This window comes from Lynx canadensis, chromosome A1, assembly GCF_007474595.2.
Source record: "Lynx canadensis isolate LIC74 chromosome A1, mLynCan4.pri.v2, whole genome shotgun sequence".
Lineage (NCBI taxonomy): Eukaryota > Metazoa > Chordata > Mammalia > Carnivora > Felidae > Lynx > Lynx canadensis.
In genome coordinates this window covers 84,605,136-84,620,259 of record NC_044303.2, presented here as the reverse complement: position 1 = coordinate 84,620,259, position 15,124 = coordinate 84,605,136, and the positions used below count along the sequence as shown (strand labels likewise).

General features: G+C 38.3%; 2 non-coding genes and 2 pseudogenes across 2 annotated transcripts; 2 read left to right on the top strand and 2 right to left on the bottom strand.

The window, feature by feature from the left end:
* Positions 1-1,197: 1,197 nt before the first annotated feature.
* On the top strand, positions 1,198-2,359 carry LOC115500443 (annotated as a pseudogene).
* An 8,357-nt stretch (positions 2,360-10,716) lies between these two features.
* TRNAE-CUC lies at positions 10,717-10,788 on the bottom strand. The gene has a single exon. It is a non-coding gene; the product is annotated as a tRNA-Glu (tRNA).
* Positions 10,789-11,053: 265 nt separating this feature from the next.
* Positions 11,054-11,159, bottom strand: TRNAL-CAA. Its single transcript has 2 exons — positions 11,122-11,159; positions 11,054-11,099 (listed from the first exon to the last, which is right to left on the bottom strand). It is a non-coding gene; the product is annotated as a tRNA-Leu (tRNA).
* A 2,205-nt stretch (positions 11,160-13,364) lies between these two features.
* Positions 13,365-14,244, top strand: LOC115510898 (annotated as a pseudogene).
* The last annotated feature ends 880 nt before the right edge of the window (positions 14,245-15,124 follow it).

Genomic DNA, 15,124 nt, shown 5'->3' with positions numbered 1-15,124 from the left:
ATCTTTCAGTAATCTCTCTGAATGTAAATGGACTAAATGTACCAATCAAAAGACACAGGGTATCAAAATGGATTTAAAAAAAAACAATATCCATCTATATGCTGCCTACAAAAGATTCATTTTGGACCTAAAGACACCTGCAGATTGAAGGTGAGAGGATAGAGAACTGTCTATAATTCTAATGGATATCAAAAGAAAACCAGAACAACCATGTTTATATCTACAAATTAGATTTTAAAACAAAGACTGTAACAAGATAAAGAAGAGCATTATATCATAATCAATGGGTCTACCAATCAAGGAGATCTGACAATTGTAAATATTTATACCCCAACTTGAGCACCCAATTTTATGAATCAATTATTCACAAACATGAAGAAATTCATTGATAATAATACCATTATAGTAGGAGACTTTAATATTCACTTGCAACAATGGACACATTATCTTAGCAGAATATCAACAAAGAAACAATAGCTTTGAAAGACATACTGGACCAGACAGACTTAACAGATATATTCAGAACATTTCATCCTAAAGCAGCAGATTGCACATTCTTCTCAAGTGCACATGGAACATTGTCCAGAATAGATCATATACTGAGTCATAAATCAGCCCTCAAGAGGTACAAAAAGATTGAGATAGTACATGCATATTTTCAGATCACAAAGCTATGTAATTGAAGTCAACCACAAGAAAAAGTTTGGAAAGCCCTCAAATACATGGAGATTAGAGAACATCTATTAAAGAATGAGTGGTTAACCAGGAATTTAGAGAAAAAATTGAAAAAATAAATGGAAGCCAATGAATATGAAAACATAATAGTCCAAGCCCTTTGGGACGCAGCAAAGAGGAAAGTATATTGCAGTTCAGGCCTATGTCAAGCAAGAAAGGTCTTAAATATGGCGGGAGGCTGTGTGTACTAGCAGGGCAACATCAGCCACCCACCTGTGTTGGAGCAGGGTTAGCGCTGCACTCGGGGGTTCACAGCAAATGTTTTAATTAAAGCATGGAATATGGAAATCAGAAGAAAAACTAAAAAAGCTAGTGCTTTAGTCTCATCTGGAATTCTGTGGGCATGCCTCTTATAAGCAGTATAATGGCAGAATTTTAAGCCAAGTTGAGAATCTCTTTTAGTAGAAATTTCAAGTATTATTTTTGACTACTACATCCTAGTAACCGTTCAGTTGGTGAAATTGAAGATCTTTCATCAGATCTTCACCAGATCAGAATAAATAAATCAAGAAGGAGGTTTTTCCAGGAGCTGGCTGTGCAAGATTTGCTAGAATTCATATCCGATCACACAGCTGAGAAAGACCCTTGGTTTATTTGGACATGTTGCTGAACCTGAGGCTCATATGCTTCTGAGCTGCTGTGGATGGCCCTGGCTCTCTTGACCACTCTTCCGAGTAGGATGTCACTGAGATCCCTCAAATGGAGCCTCCTGCTGCTGTCCCTCCTGAGTTTCCTTGTGATGTGGTACTTCAGCCTGCCCCCCTACAATGTGATAGAACGTGTTAATTGGATGTACTTCTATAAATATGAGCCAATTTACAGACAAGACTTTTTCTTCACACTTCGAAAGCATTCAAACTACTCTACTCAAAACCCACTTCTTATCATTCTGGTGACTTCACACCCTTCAGATATGAAAGCCAGACAGGCCATTAGTTACTTGTGGTGAAAAAAGAATCTTGGTGGGGATATGAGGTTCTTACCTTTTTCTTACTAGGCCAGCTGGCCGAAAAGGAAGACAAAGTGTTAGCATTGTCCTTGGAGGATGAGCACATTCTTTAAGGTGACATAATACGACAAGATTTTTTTAGATACAGGTGGGTAACTGAGTTTTGCCCCAATTCCAAATACATCATGAAGACAGACACTGATGTTTTCATCAATACTGGCAACTTGGTGAAGTATCTTTTAAATGTAAGCCATTCAGAGAAGTTTTTCACAGGTTATCCTCTAATCGATAACTATTCCTATAGAGGATTTTACCAAAAGCCCATATTTCATACCAAAAGTATCCCTTCTAGGTGTTTCTTCCCTACTGCACTGGATTGGGTTCCATAATGTCCAGATATTCGGTGTCAAGAATCTATCAAATGATGAGTCACATAACACCATCAAGTTTGAAGATGTTTATGTTGGGATCTGTTTGAATTTATTAAGCATGGACATCCGTATTCCAGAAGACACAAACATTTTCTTTTTATATAGGATCCATTTGGATGTCTGTCAACTCAGATGTGTGATTGCAGCTCATGGCTTTTCTTCCAAGGAAATTATCACATTTTGGCAGGTTATGCTAAGGAACACCACATGCCATTATTAATTTGACAAAAGCCTAGAGAAAGACAGGATACTCTATGGAAAATATTAAAATTGCTGTAAAATATCCAATGGAAAACTCATGGGAGGGTCACTGTGTTGAGTTGCACAGAACTGAGAGTCATGAAGAACCCACAGACTGGGGACTGGAGGGTCACACTTTGATTCACCTAGACAAAAACCAAGTCAGGCTCTTTAAAGGTGATCATAAGAGGAATTAAACACCTTATAAAGGAATCTGGGATTTTTGTTAATAAAACTAATAGGACCAAACTATTTGAACATGCCATTTGGCAGACTAGAATTTGTTAAAAGGGTTTCATTGAATTATAAGCTCATTAATCCATAGCAATGAAGCAATGTAGATCTCTACTTATTGAGTATTCTAGTCTGTTAAGGTTTTTGTGTATATCTGACATGAGTTGTCAGTTTTTAAAAATACATAGTTCTGTGTAAAAAACTAAAGTTACACTGAACAAAATTTCATCTGTTTTGGTCATTCAGAAGGTACTTCAAGATGTTACAGCATTTCACTGTTATAAATTACTATTTAATATTACTTAGGACTTCCTTGTGTTTGAATGTTATTATTGTTTCAGTACTGTATAAAGAGAATAGTGATTCCTACCCTTTTCCATTTGAACTTTTACCCACTTACTTCACTGATGAATTTATTATTTCATATTTCCATTAATGTAAAGTCATTGGTCATTATTGCATATCAGTAATCTCTTGGACTTTGATAAATATTTTACTGTGGTAATACAGAGAAGAATTAAAGCAAGAATATCTGAATTTTTGTCTTGTTTTTAAAACTGCAATCCCCAGTGTTTATAAGTTACTCTATCTGTTTCATTTTTTCACCTGAAAATTAAGAATAATATAGAATGCCAGGGAGCATGTTTCCTTTTGGAAAGGACTCTGAATGCAAAAAAGAAAAAAAGGACCCTGATGGCCACAATATTGTGAATACTATTATTAATCTGCTCCATGTGTGTTCTCATTAACAATCAATTTGAGAATAAAGAGGGAAAAAAGAAAGAAAAAAAAGAAAGGTCTTAAATACAATTTGACATTACACCTAAAGTAGCTAGAAAAGGAACAGCAAATAAAGCTTAAAGCTAGCAGAAAAAGAGAAATAATAAAGGTTAGAGAAGAAATAAACTATAGAGAAACAAACAACAACAGCAAAAAAAAAAAAAAAAAGTAGAACAGATCAATGAGTCCGAGCTGGTCCTTTGAAAGAACTAACAACATCGATAAACCCCTAGCCAGACTTATCAAAAAGAAAATAGAAGGACTCAAATATATAAAATCACAACTGAAAGAGGAGAGATAACAACCAACACCACAGAAATACAAACAATTTTAAGAGAATTCTATGGAAAATTATATGCAAACAAACTGGGAAATCTGGAAGAAATGAACAAATTCCTAGAAACATACAAACTACCAAAACTGAAACAAGAAGAAACTGAAAATTTGAACAGACCCATAACCTGCAAAGATATTGAATCAGTAATCAAAAATCTCTGAACAAGCAAGAGTCTTGGGCCACTTGGCTTCCCAGTGGAATTCTACCAGACATTTAAAGAAGAGTTAATACTTATTCTTCTCAAACTGTTTCAAAAAATAGAAATGGAAGGAAATCTTCCAAACTCAGGTATGAAGCCAGCATTACTTGGATCCCGAAAACAGACAAAGACCACATAAAAAGGAGAATTACAGGCCAATATCCTTAATAAATCTTGGATGCAATAATTCTCAACAATATACTAACAAATCAACTCATCAGTACATTAAAGAATTATTCACCATGATCAAGTGGGATATATTCCTGGACTGCAGAGCTGGTTCAATATTTGCAAATCAATCAATGGGATCCACCTCATCAATTAAAAAAAAAGAGATAAGAACCATATGATGCTCTCAATAGATGCAGAAAAGCATTTGACAAAATACAGCATCCATTCTTGATAAAAACCTTCAAAGTAGGGAGAGAAGGAACATACCTCAACATTATAAAGGCCATATCTGAAAGACCCAAAGTGACTATCATCCTCAGTGGGGAAAAACTGAGAGCTTTCCCCCTAAGGTCAGGAACATGACAGGGATGTCCACGCTCACCACTGTTGTTCAACATTGTACTGCAAGTCCCAACCTCAACAATCAGACAACAAAAAGAAAGAAAAGGCATACAAATTGGCAAAGAAGTCAAACATTCACTCTTCTTAGATGACATGATACTCTATGTGGAAAACCCAAAAGACTTGACCAAAAAAACCTGCAAGAACTGATACATAAATTCAGCAAAATTTCAGGATATAAAATCCACATACAGAAATTGGTTGCATTTCTATACACCAATAATGAAGCACCAGAAAGAGAAGCCAGGGAATCTATCCCATTTACAATTGAATCAAAAACCATAAGATAAGTAGGAATGAACATAACCATTCAGGTAAAAGATCTGGACGCTGAAAACTATAGAAAGCTTAAGAAAAAAATTGAAGACACAAAGAAATGGAAAAACATCCCATGCTCTTGGATCAGAAGAACAAATATTATTAGAATGTTGCTACTACCCAAAGCAATCTCCACATTCAATACAATCCTTATCAAAATAACACCAACATTCTTCATAGTGCTAGAACAACAACAACAACAACAAAAATTCTAAAATTTGTATAGAACTAGAAAAGACCCTGGATAGCCAAAGTAATGTTGAAAAAGAAAACCAAAACTGGAGGCATCACAATTCCAGACTTCAACCTGTATTACAAAGCTGTAATCAGACAGTATGTTACTGGCATAAAAACAGGCACACAGGTCAATGGAACAGAATAGAGAACCCATAAATGGACCCACAAATGTATGGTCAACAAATCTTTGACAAAGCAGGAAAAAATATCCAATGGAAAAAAGGCAGACTCTTCAGCAGATGGTGCTGGGAAGACTGGACAGAGACATGGAAAAGAATGAAAATGGACCACTTTCTTACACAATACACAAAAATAATTCAAAATAGATGAAAGACCTAACGTAAGACAGGAAACCATCAAAATCCTACAGGAGAAAATAGGCAGCAACCTCTTTGCCCTGGGCCACAGAAACTGCTTACTAGACATATCTTCAGAGGCAAGGGAAACAAAAGCAAAAATTAACTTTTGGGAACTCATCAAGATAAAGAGCTTCTGCACAGTGATGGAAACAATCAACAAAACTAAAAGGCAACCAATGGAAAGGGAGAAGATATTTGCAAATGACATATCTGATAAGGGGTTACTATCAAAAATTTATAAAGAACTTATCAAACTCAATGCCCATAAAACAAATAATACAGTGAAGAAATGGGCACATAGATACTTTTCCAAAGACATTCAGATGACTAAGAGACACATGAGAAGATGCTCAACATTACTCATCATCAGGGAAATACAAACCAAAACCACAATGAGATACCACCTCATACCTATCAGATGGGCTAAAATTAACAATTCAGTAAACAAACAGATGTTGGCGAGGATGCAGAGAAAGAGGAATGCTTTTGCACTGTTGGTGGGAATGCAAACTGGTGCAGCCACTCTGGAAAACAGTATGGAGGTTCCTCAAAAAATTAAAAATAGGGGCACCTGGGTGGCTCAGTTGAGCATCTGACTTCAGCTCAGATCATGATCTCACAGTTTGAGGGTTTGAGCCCTGCTTGGGGCTCTGTGCTGACATCTCAGAGCCTGGAGCCTACTTTGGATTCTTTGTCTCCCTCTCTCTCTGGCTCTCCCCCACTCGTTTTCTCTCTCTGTCTCTCAAAAATGAACACTAAAACAAATCTAAAAAAATAGAACTGCCCTACAACCTGATGTGGGAAACAAAGGCAGAAGGAAATGGCAGATAAAAAATTTCCTTATGATCTGCAGCCCATTGACAAATACTTGAGGCTGGCAGAGTATAACATGTCTGTAGAAACCACCTACTGTCTAATGTTAATGCTTTGCTAGAAGGAAAAACCTTATCTTGAGAATGGCTGGGCCTCCAGTATCCTGTGAGTCTTTAGCATGTAAAAGCTCCTTTGGAAATTTTCCTTGGATTTTATCTCCCCCAAATCCCAAATATATAACTAGTCATTCCTCATGGTCCTGGGGCAACTCTTCCTGCCCATAGGTCCTGTCCCCGTTCTTTAATAAAATCACCTTTTTTTTGCGCCAAAGATATGTCAAGAAAGATCTTGGTTGTTGGCTCCAGACCCCCACCACTCCAAAAAAAACCTCATCCCAAGCCAGCAATTGTGCTACTAGGTATTTATCCAAAGGATACAAAAGTGCTGATTTGGGGGGGGGGGGGGGGCACATGCCCCCTAGTGTTTATAGCAGTGCTATCAACAATAGCCAAATTATTTAAAAAGCCCAATGTTCATCAACCAATGAATGAATAAAGATGTAGTATGTGTATGCGTGTATCTATAATGGAATGTTACTCAGAGATTAAAGAAAATGAAATCTTGCCATTTGCAACAATGTGGATGGAACTAGAGTGTATTACACTAAGTGAAATAAGTCAACCAGAGAAAGACAAATATCACATGATTTCACTCATATGTGGAATTTAAGAAATAAAACAGATGAAAATATGGGAAGGGAAGGAAAAATAAGATAACAACAGAGAAGGAGCAAACCATAAGACACTCTTGAATACTGAGAAAGGGTTGGGGGTTGCTGGAGGGGAGATGGGTGGGGGGATGGGCTGTGTGGGTTTGGTCATTGGGGAGAGCACTTATTGGGATGGGCACTAGGGGTTGTGTGTAGGTGACGAATCACTGGGTTATACTCTTAAAACCAGTTTACACTGTATATTGACTGACTTGAATTTAAATAAATAAAGTTCAAAACATATGCTCAAATAGCTTAAGGAAGTCATAGGTAGACACACAACTAAAGTAAATCTAAATAATGAAGCATCATCAAATAGATATCAATGTATTAAAATTTTTTAAATGAAATTAAGTAGAATTTATGGAGTTTAAATTTTCTAGGGTGTTTCATCAACTGATTTGAGCAGGCAAAAGAAAGAACCAGTAAAACTGAAGAGAAAACAATCAATTATAAATTCTCAAACAGAAAAGAGAGAAATAAATAATCTCAGAAAGCAGAACACCAACCAATTAAGCATACTAAACATAATGAATGGGAGTTCAGACGGTTACAAGAATGAGGAAAGAATAGCAACAACATTTGAAAAATTGGGGCGCCTGGGTGGCTCAGTCGGTTGAGCGTCCGGCTTCGGCTCAGGTCATTATCACGCGATTTGTGAGTTCAAGCCCGGTGTCGGGCTCTGTGCTGACAGCTCAGAGCCTGGAGCCTGTTTCAGATTCTGTGTCTCCCTCTCTCTCTGACCCTCCCCCGTTCATGCTCTGTTTCTCCCTGTCTCAAGAATAAATAAACGTTAAAAAAAATTAAAAAAAAAAAAAAAAGAAAAACTAATGGCTGAACACTTTCCAAACTGGTGAATGACATGAATCTACACATCAGAAAAAATCAATGATCTGTAAACAGGATAAAGTACAGACACTCACAGTTAGACACATTATAATCAAACCGTGATAAGCCAAAAACAGAGACTACAGAAAGCTGCAAAAGAGAAGCAACTAATATATGCAACTAATATACGATTATCACTTACAATAATAGCAGATTTCTCATCAGAAATGATAGTCAAGTGCAGTGAGATAATGTATGCAAAGTGCCTAAAAAAGATTTTTCACCCAAGAATACTATAGCTGGCAAACTATTCTTCAAAATGAAAAACACTTATTTCCATACACACACATCCTGAGGACTTTTAATGCTTGTAGATCTTCCCTACAAAAGTGCTAATAAAATTCCTTTTGATGAAATGAAAGGGTGCTTTATGGTCGCTTGAATATGTACAAAGAAATAAAGGTAACTACATGGGTAAATACAAAAAAAAATTTCAAAGTTACGTGGTTTGCAAATATTTTTTCAGTCTGTATCTTATCCTGTTAACAAGGTCTTCTGAAGAATGAATTTTTAATTTTGACAAGGTCTGATTTAATGATGTTTTCTTGGGGAACCTGGGTGGCTCAGATGGTTAAGCATCAAACTTCAGCTCATGTAAGGATCTCACAGTTCGTTAGCCTGAGCCGTGTGTAGGGCTTTGTGTTTACAGTGCAGAGCCTGGAGCCTGCTTCGGATTCTTGGTCTCCCTCTCTCTCTGCCCCTCCCCACCCATGCTCTGCCTCTCTTCCTTTCAAAAATAAATAAACATTTAAAAAAATGATGCTTTCTTTTATAGATTACACTTTTGCTGTCATTTCTAAGAACTCTTCACTAAGCTCTAAGTCCTGAGGATGTTCTCCAGCTATAAAGTTTTATATGTATTATATTATATGTAATATGTTATATTATAGTTTTATATGTAATATTTAAGTCTGTGATTCAAATAAATAAATAAATAAATAAATAAATAAACCTGTGACTCATTTTGAGCCGATTTCTGTGTAAAATGTGAGCAGTTTCTCAAATAAAGTGTGTTCTTCTACTAATAAATTTTATATACCCTTGGTACAAAAATTAGCATATTGGGGCACCTGGGTGGCTCAGTCATTTGGGCCTCTGACATCAGCTCAGGTCATGGTTTCACAATTCATGGGTTTAAGCCCCATGTCAGGTTCTATGCTAACAGCTCGGAGCCTGAAGCCTGCTTCGGGTTCTGGGTCTACCTGTCTCTCTGCCTCTGTCCCACTTGCGCTCCGACTCTCTCTCTCTCTCTCTCAAAAATGAATAAACATTAAAATTTTTTTTAAAAAAGAAAAATTAGTATATGCATAAAATTACAACAAAGAAAATTAAGGATTTTCATAATCTTACCACTTACAGAAAATTATTTGAAAAAATCATAAAATTTACATTTAGATGTATGTCCTTTCCACTTTCTTTTTCCTTTTTTCTTAGATATGTTTGGATCCCTTCCATTTCCTTTTGAAGATGAGGAAAAGTTTTAAAATGAAACTCACAGGTTAGATAGAATTTCATTCTCTTCATCTTCATCCTTTGACCAGTTTTACCATTAGAAAACTAATGTTTAGAGAGGGTAAACAACTTGCCTTCAACGTGACCACTAACCTAGCCATCATTTACTGTGCCTTGTTCCATACTGGGCTAAATTACAAAACAAAAACAAAAGCAAAAGCAAAAACAAAAACAAAACAAGACAAAACACAATACAACAAAACAAAACAAAACAAAACAAAAAACAACTACTAGAGCACAGTAAAGCAAAGGTAAAATTATTCGTCCAAGGTTTGGGGCTGTCTGGGAAGCCAGGTTCTAAATAACAGGGAAATAGAGGTATCCTAGTGCAGCCCTGGCCTGGAGGTCTAGACAGATGCCCAAGGAGAAATGAATACTTTTATAAACAATAAATTAGGCATGGAGGCTCAGAATATTATACAGACTTTAAGAAGATAGACTTTAAATGTGATTTAAATGTTTAAAAAAAAATTTTAATGTTTATTCATTTTTGAAAGAGAGACAGAGTACAAGCTGGGAGGGGCAGAGAGAGGGAGACACAGAACCTGAAGCAGGCTCTAGGCTTGGAGCTGTCAGCACAGAGCCCCACACGGGGTTCAAACCCACTAATGGAGAGATCATGACCTGAGCCAAAGTCAGACACTTAACCGACTGAGCCACCTAGGTTCCCATAAATGTTTTTATTATTAAAATATATTTTTCCACAGGCATTACAATAGAAAATTGGGCAATGAAAATTTCTAGAATAAAACTTTTAAAAAGAAGCTATAAAAGATATTTTGGGGACAACTGGGGTAAATTTGAATGTGAACTGGCATATGATGATATGTTAATATTGACTTTCTTAGGTGTGACTTTGAATAGCCTAATGATGTCTACAACTTTCACATGGTCGGAAGGCTGGGGATGCAATAGAGAAAAAAAGAATGCAGCAAAATATTAACCAACGTATTTACATAGAACACCGGTGTTTATTGTCTCATTATTTTAATTATTCACCATATTTTCAAAATTAAAAGATGTTGGAACAGGAGAGAATTACCAGACTTCCTTCCATAGCAACAATTGCCTGAGTTGTTGTGAGGAGCTAAGAGCCTCCTGAACAGCTCCTCTATGTTACATGTACTGTTCTAAAGGCCTTTTGGACAGCTAGAGGGACTTTTTAACCCCAGGAATATGGCAGTATCATTTATTGCTACCTGCATCTCTAAGTATAGGAGAACAATGCCAGACACAGTCTTCGCTCATTAACCGTAGTAACTTTCACTTCTCATAATGACTTTTGGCCAAAAGAGTCACCTGGTATACAGCGAAGTTTTGAAGTGGAAAGAAAAAAAGAACTTTCCCTGACCGGGAATCGAACCCGGGCCGCGGCGGTGAGAGCGCCGAATCCTAACCACTAGACCACCAGGGAACACCTAGCAGCAGCGTTTGCAATGGGCTATACTAAATATGTGATGTATGACGTAAGTTGGGAGCATGAGTATGATTGGATACTTTTCAAGCGATTAAACTTTCTCCCTCCATAATAGCAGCCCTTCCGCCACCGCAGATCCGGAAAACCGGAGGAGGACAGCGGCGATGTGAGAGTCAGAGTACTACTGCTTTCTCAGAAAAGAAACCTCCAGCAGTCACTGGGAAGCTGTTGGGGTCCTTTAAGGAAGGAAACAAAACGCATGTGTCAGAAGTGGGATTCGAACCCACGCCTCTATTCAGAGACCAGAACGCCCGCAGGGAAGGTGAGCACCTTGAGTCTGGCGCCTTAGACCACTCGGCCATCCTGACACCCGGAGAGATCGTTGCCCATGTAGAGTCCACTTCCTGTCTGGGCCTGCGGCGCTGCCCCGCCCCCCAACACCCAGGCTGCAGACAATCTTCCTGCCTGCCGCTTGCCTAGAATTCTGAACAATGCCTGGTCTGTTTTGCACCTGGGAATGTCTAACCTCCATCTCCTCGGCAGGGAATCGAACCAGTCGAACCAGGGGCAAGTGCAATCTCACTAGAAAACTAGAGGGGTTCGTGACCACTGCGCAGGCGTCCTACTCAGCAAAGGCAGGAAACGTAGCAAAGGCAAAGAGCATGAGCCAGGCTGCTGCCCACCACGGCGACCTGCCACTCATCCCTGGCCTTCGTTGGTGAAACTCTTGCTAGTTAATACATGGAAAGCACGTGGAAATATACTTGCCAAAGAGTAAGTGGCAAGTGATTGCTGATGCTGTTGTTTTTATTATTAGGTATTTCTGCCCTATCGTCCCTGCCAAACCCATCCTTCAAGATCACTCCTCCTCCTCCGCCAAGTCGCACAGCCATGGTTAGAGATAAAGGAGAAACAGTGTTAAAGAAAAAGATCATTCTATTAAAGAAAATATATATATATATATATTTTTAAAGTAGTGTAAGGAAGACTTTTTTTTTAATGTTTATTTACGTTTGAGAGAGATAGAGACAGAGTGCAAACAAGGGAGGGGCAGAGAGAGAGACAGAATCTGAAGAGTCTCCATCCAGTCTCTGAGTTGTAAGCACAGAGCCCGACGCAGAGCTCCCAACTCACCAACTACAGGATCATGATCTGAGCTGAACTCAGATGCTTAACCAACTGAGCCACCCAGGAACCCCAAGAAGACCTTAAGGGCCATTATCATGATAGGTGCAGGTACTGCTGCCATGGGGTCTTGCAGTGGGTGGGAGAGAGATGGGACTCAATTCAGACTACAACAAAGAAAAGTGAATTTTATAGCTAAGGAACCAGGTGGGGATCAGTGGATAGAAAATTAGTAGGAGAAAATATCATCAAGGTTAAGGGGGGAATTCTATCTGAAATGGCCTGACAAGATTCTCGCTGAAGGAAGGCCAGAATGATAAGATCTCACATTGGGGATAGTAGAGGATGAGGAACCGCATTAGATATCCAGGATAATCAATATCAAGGATGGGAGATTCTGGCTAAACTTATTTAGCAGGAATCTTGCTAAAAGTGGATAATGAAGAGACAAACAGGGAAGTTCAAGTAAGACCTAGTAGAAAAAGAATTTAGGTGGGCAATTAACAAAACAGTGCAAAGACAGCTAGTGTGTTTTAGCAACCAAAGGGAAAGCCCAACTCCTCTGCTCCAGACTATATACCATTCACTCATCCATTCATTCACTGAGACTTTATTGAGGGTCCGCTGAAAATATGGCAATAAACAAACACGGAAAAGCCCTGCCCTGGAAAACTGACTGCACACGTGTCAAAATTTTATTCAGTTCATTAATGAGGAACTGCAAATGATGTTATAACCAATTCAAAGGAGATTTTGAAGAGTTTTAAAAATAATCAGTCAACCAAAGGAATGTTGAGAAAAGACTGCGAACAGATGGCAGGCAGGTTAATATCCTAAGGATAGATAATAAACTGTGAGGTTTAAAGATACGATTTTTACTTTGGGGTAATTCTTTTTTTTTTTTTTTTACTAGAGAAAAATCAGAGGTATCTCTTGACAAATTTTATTTGTATTGATATAAACAGGAATCTCTGGCCTTGATCTCAGACAGAAACCATTTGCATTGCTATCAGTTTTCACCTGCAGATTTATAAAAATAGCCAAGTCAATCAAAGGTGCCCATGGAATCAATTATTCCCCCAAAGGTCTGCTAACCAATGCTAAGCACTCCACTATGAGTACACCTAGCATCTAAAAGTACAAGAGTTGGACAGTAAAGCAGTCAAAACAGATTTTATTCAGGAACTATTACAGTAGAGGATATGAAACTTCATATAGAACTGGGCTCAATTCTAAATACAGCAAGGACAAGCAAGGATTTGAGTCAAGGAGTAGAATGAGAGTCAGTGGATGGAAAATGATTGAGAAGAGACAAGAGTACAGAGGTTCTTACTATACTGACCTAACAGGATGTCTGCTGAAGATATCACCTGGAGGATGGGGGGATGAGGAACTTGATTAGATATGGAGGGTGATCAGATACCAGGGTGCAGGATTCTTGATAAACTGACCTAACAAGATTATTAAAAATTAGAATCTTCAGCTGTGGACAAACTAAGGTTCTGTGGCTCCAGTTTTCCTGTTCCCCACCCAGTCTGGACTACCAGGCAGCTACCTTTTGCATTACAATGGCCTCGCAACAGGAGTGTGGATCCAGCTCAGCCCCAATGCCCATCTTGTCCCAAAGCACCAATTCTAGGGACTCTTCTCCAACGCCTGAGATTTATGGACCTGAAGAAAATTAATTCATCCTTGCAAATGTCATCTGTTGAGACACCTCACATGGAGACTATCTCTCATCTTCCTTCCTCCATGGATCTGCTTATTCAGGACAGCCCCAATTCTTTCACCAGTCCCAGACGAAAACTACTACCTGCTTCCATAGAGGAGAGGACAATGAAGAAGGAAGATACGGTCCAGGGCAAGAAACAGAAGATCAAAACAGTGTTCTCTCAGACCCAGCTATATGTACTCAATGATAGATTTCAGAGACAGAAATACCTCAGTCTCCAGCAGATGCAAGAACTTGCCAACATTCTGAAACTTAGCTATAAGCAGTTTAAGACCTGGTTCCAGAACCAGAGAATGAAATGTATGAGATGTCAGAAAAACAACTGTCCAAAGAATAGCAACAGTGTGACTCAGAACAGCTCAGCAACTACAGAATATACAGGCTTCTATTCCTATCACTGGGGATACCTGATGAACACTTTTGGAAATCTTCCAAAATGGAGAAACCAGACCTGGAACAGCCAGTCTTGGAGCAACCATTCCTGGAACAGTCGGAACAACTAGGAACAACCTGGAACCTGGAATAACCATCGGCTCCACAACTGTGAAGAGGAATCCCTGCAGCCCCAGATCCATTTCCAGCAAAATTCTTTCTAATGGGGAAAAAAAGTGTAAAAAAGCAAACTGCTAAGCATTCTAGTATCCAGGAAATAATGGATTTATTCCCAAATTACTCTGTGAACATACATCCTGAAAATGTGTGACGATGAGTATATTATTCATTCTCACTTTGGGCAGTGGCTGCATTACTTTTCCTAGGACTTGTCTTTTAGAGTCCTATAACTCTGCCTTGATATTCTGTTTTTCTTTATGTTTATTGTGTCAATTGAGGAGGTATGATTGGACTCTAATTAAAAAGATTTCAGTAGCATTGGCTGCTACAGACATGATAAAAGATGTTTCTGTCTGTAGATACCTAGATATAATACTAGTTTGGGTATATTAGGCTCTAGAATCTAACCTCAAGAATAGAAAATAGTTGGGATGCCTGGGTGGTTCAGTTGGTTGCGTATCCGACTTTGGCTCAGGTCATGATCTTATGATCTGTGAGTTCAAGCCCTTGTGTCAGGCTCTGTGCCAACAGCTCGGAGCCTGGAGACTGCCTTGGATTCTGTGTCTCCCTCTCTCTCTGCCCCTCCCCTGCTCATGCTCTGCCTCTCTCTGTCAAAAATAAATAAACATTAAAAAAAAGTTTTAAAGAATAGAAACTAGAAATGCAGAGCTGTGTGATAAAGGATTATTTGTATTTTCTGAGATTGAGAGGCTTTATTTTTAATAACCTCAGTTGTTACAGTGAAGAGTTAAGCTGTAATACACTTCAATGATTTCCTCTGCCCCTTGTGCTGTTTTACTACAACTCTTAATTTGTTCATTATTCTAGTATTTGTAGAAAGATATTTTGCATTTTAATGTATCATGATAATAGTACCAGTTTGGCTGGTTGGTTTATAGGTTTAAGTACAAATATACAAAATAC